Here is a 4,457-nt window from a genome sequence, read left to right on the forward strand (position 1 = left end):
AAAAAGGACACGTGATATAAACTAAGGAAATATGAATAAAGTATAGACACTGCTTAATAAAAATGTATCAATATTGGTCCATTGATTATAACAAATGTACCACGTTATTAATAGGGCACTCTGGACATAAGATATATGGAAATCCTCCTATTCTCTTCTCAATTTTCTGTAAATCTAAAACTTTTCTAACAAATAGTCTATTTGAAATTCCTCTGGGGGGATTTAACCAGAACCCAACTAGACAGCTGTTGTCCTGGGGCTTCATTCACACCCTGGAAATCCCCTCTGTCTACTTCCTTTGCTAGATTTCCAGGGTCTTGGATCATGTCCTTTTTCTATCTTACTTTATTCCCTCATCTTGTTGGAGTTTATTGTCCATAAACATAGCTTTCTGATAAAAAGTACATAGAAGGTAAATATTTGAAAATGTGTGTATTTCAAAATATCATTAATTTACACTTGCCCTTGATTGATCATGTGGGTGGATCATATAGAATTCTAGGTTGGAGATCACTTGTATAAGTTTTCAAGCATTTATCCTTTGTCTTCTTACTTCCTGGATTGCTCTTAAGAAGTTCAAAATCGGCAGGCTCGGTCAAGATGAGGGGCAGGCCAGTTGCAGCATCAAGCCGGTGGCTGGAGGGCTTTCGAAAGTGGTATTACAATGCTGCAGGGTTCAATAAACTGGGGTTAATGCGAGATGATACAATATATGAGAATGAGGATGTGAAGGAGGCCATAAGAAGGCTTCCTGAGAACCTTTATAATGACAGGATATTTCACATTAAGAGGGCACTGGACCTGACCAGGAGCATCAGATCTTGCTTAAGGAGCAGTGGACGAAATATGAGGAAGATAAATTCCACCTTGAACCTTATCTGAGAGAAGTTATTCAAGAAAGAAAAGAGAGAGAAATGGGCAAAGAACTAATCATGGTGTTGAAATCTGTGGTTGCAGCTGTCCTCGAAGAAGTTGAGTAAACCTGAAATGTACAATTTTGGAACTATTTGAGCTGCAAATGTATTACTTTAAATAAATGTCTACTGTGATTATTGAAAAAGAAGAAGAAGAAGAAATTCAAAATCATTCTAATTCCAGATCCTTTGAAACTGACCTCTTTTATCTCACTGAAAGATATGGGGATCTACTTGATTCATTACTGGTTGTTAGTCAGTTTTCATTATATCAGGCACCGGGTGGTCCCTTTCAATCTAGAAATTCATGTCATTCAGTTATGGAAAATATTTTGTATCAGTTCTTTGATAATCTCATCTCCATCTCTTTTGCACATTTTTTCTTCTGGAACTTCCATTATTCAAAAGCATTTCATGGGTTGCTTTTGTAATCTTAATTGTCTCCTATTTTACTTTTTTTTGTCTTTTTGTTGGACATTTTGCAAAATTTCCTCAGCTTCATCTTCCAACTCTCTGTTTATTAAAGAATAATACCCTGGTCTGTTAGTAGAATATGTATGTGTGTATGTGAAATTGTCTTCCTCAATCTAATCTCTCTGTTTCTTCCCTTAATCTGTTCCCCTCCTCCTATTCTTCCCTCCCTTTTCCTTTTTTTTTTTTTTTTTTTTTTTTCTGCTTGTTTTCTTCCCCTCTCTGATTTATCTTTCTTCTTTTGGTCCTTCTTACTCTGTTTTCATGCTTGGTTCTTTCTTTGTTCCTTTGTTTCTTTCCTTCCTTCCTTCTTTCTTTTTTTCTTCTCTCTCTCTCTCTCTCTCTCTTTTTTGAGAGAGAGAGCACACAAGTGGAGGGGAAGACAGAGGATGAGGAAGAGAAAGAATTTTAAGCCAGTTCCAGCCCAGTGCAGAACCCAAGGTAGGGCTCAATCTCACAACCCTGAGATCATGCCCTGAGCTGAAATCAAGATCATGACTGAGCCACCCAGGTGCCCGAGTTCTTTCTTCTTAATACTTTCTTTTTCAAACCTGTCTCTGCTTCCCACCTGTTTTGCTCTCTGTTTCTGCCCATCTTCCAGTTTTGACTTCCCTTCTTATCTTTCCCACATCTGTTCCTGCTCCTCCATCTGTCTCTCTTCTTCTACTTCTCTACCTCACTTCATTTCTCTCCTCTCTTCCCCCTAGATTTATTTTTTAAGATTTTATTTATTTTTTATTCATGAGACACAGAGAGAGAGAGAGAGAGAGAGATTGAAGCAGAGACATAGGTAGAGGGGGAAGAAGGTTCCATGCAAGGAGCCCAATGTGGGACTTGAACCCAGATCCCTGGGTCACACCCTGAGCCAAAGGCAGACACTCAACCACTGAGCCACCCAGGCATCCCTTCCCCCTAGATTTACACTCTCATTACCTTACTGTTCCACTCCCATCCCTATATTCCCTCTTTCTCCTTTTCTCTGTTAAACCACATTTCTCTCACTCCTCTTTTCCTTTCTTCCACCCCATTTCTATTTCCATCCTACTCTCTATTCATACTTCCTATATTGCTCCTTCTCTGAATGACCATTAATTTCAAAAATAATATACTTATTCTGATTATTCTCTAAAACTATATATAGCATGTCTTATTTTATGGATGCGGAATATTCTTATCTTTGAGAATATTATAATTTTATTTGGAGTTCTTTTTTTTCCCTGTGGGCACCCTGGTTTTTTTTTAAGATTTTTTATTTATTCATGAGAGACACAGAAAGAGAGAAGCAGAGACATAGGCAGACGGAGAAGCAGGCTCCATGCAGGGAGCCCGATGTGGGACTCGATCCCAGTACTCCAGGCTCACGCCCTGAGCTGAAGGCCGACACGCCCAACCACTGAGCCACCTACGTGTCCTGATGGGCACCCTGTCTTGCCCTTCCATGTTCACTTTTCCTGTTTTTCTTGTTGGGTTTAATCCTTGTTTTCACATTAGATGCTTTCTGGTGCCAATCGACAGTTTATCTCTGTCCTTTTCTACTTAGTAATTGCACTAAAAAGCTCATTGCAAGCTATGTGTGCAAGGATAGGACTTGTTAACTTGTGGGATTTCACTAAAGAAATGACTAAAGACTGACTAGGTAGGAGTTGCCCAGTGTCTTGTGGATAGTTTTCATGTATGCTTAAAGGAAATTCTTAGGAGAATTTTTAAGGGTAGAATAGGGAAATAAAGCCTTTTTAAATGATTTAAATCTAAGTTGTCGGCAAAATGGAAACAAGATTTGAGAACCACTATCAGTGGTGGGCAGATCATGAGATCTTTGAGTCAGGAGCTCTAGGTTCAAGAACATCCATTACTTGCTATCTAATGTCAGATAATTAAGTAGTAACCCTTTCTTGGATGAGTTGTCAGACAGGCAAACATTTGCTTCACAGAATCTCTAGAACCAAATGGGAAGAAAAGACTCCACTAACTAAAACTTTATATGCTCATATTTCTGAAAAATCCAGGACATTTTTCATCTGAAACATTTTCTTCTTTGTCACTACCAATGCTAACAGAGTTTTTAAACTTTTGGGAGGCCTGGGTCAGAGCTGGGACCATTAAGGCTATAAAAGTCTATAGGGTAAGGCCACAAGAGGCTCTGCCTACCACCTGGATGGACCAAGATCTACAAATTAGGAAGAAAGTTCTTTGGGGTAGGCGATAAATAAAAGGGCATTAATGATTTTGTACAGGTGCATGTACTAACACCACAACCCATAGATTGGGTCCATACTAGATTTTTTCCATGAGGTCCAATAATCCTTAAAGGAATAGTGATGATTACCACCACCATTTATTGGAGTGCCATATGAGAACTTTTAGCTTCAGATCCAGTCCCTTCAATTCTGAGTTTCATGCTCTGAAACCCTGGTAGATATTGACCATCCAATGAAGTTGAAGAATAGAGACAGAGCATAAGTCATGTGGATATGGCATGTGTAGACATCTTCACAGGGAGAAGTAAAGAAGCATGAAGCATAAAAATAGTTCCAGTTAAGTATATCCAAAAGATTCTATTTTGAATATGAGACTATTTCTGTGAATTAACATGTTAAGTTTTGTATGCCATCTTAACAACTCTGCCAACCTCATTTCCAAGCCATTCCTCATAACGACAGTAGCAAGATTTAGGATGCATAGATTGAAGTCCAAAATGTGAAATATGAGACATCTGGGTGGCTCAGTGGTTGAGCGTCTGCCTTTGGCTCAAGTTGTGATCCTGGAGTTCTGGGATAGAGTCCTACATCGGGCTCCCTGCAAGGAACCTGCTTCTCTGCCTATGTCTTTGCTTCTTTCTCTGTGTCTCTCAAGAACAAATAAATAAAATCCTTTTTAAAAAATGTAAAATATGACATGCTAACTTAAGAAATTTTTTGTAGGTCCACTTAGTACTATCTTGGTTGATACATAATATCCTGAAGATTTGTATTTTTTTTTAACTTGGGTAACAATTTCTGTCTAATGGTCATCAGCTCTTTGCTCAAGGTATGGTGCATCTAGACTTTTAGAAATGCAGAGTAGAAAATGATT

General features: G+C 38.5%; 1 pseudogene; it reads left to right on the top strand.

The window, feature by feature from the left end:
* The first annotated feature begins 585 nt into the window (after positions 1-585).
* On the top strand, positions 586-980 carry LOC125752970 (cytochrome b-c1 complex subunit 7-like; annotated as a pseudogene).
* The last annotated feature ends 3,477 nt before the right edge of the window (positions 981-4,457 follow it).

This window comes from Canis lupus, chromosome 18 (assembly GCF_003254725.2).
Source record: "Canis lupus dingo isolate Sandy chromosome 18, ASM325472v2, whole genome shotgun sequence".
Lineage (NCBI taxonomy): Eukaryota > Metazoa > Chordata > Mammalia > Carnivora > Canidae > Canis > Canis lupus.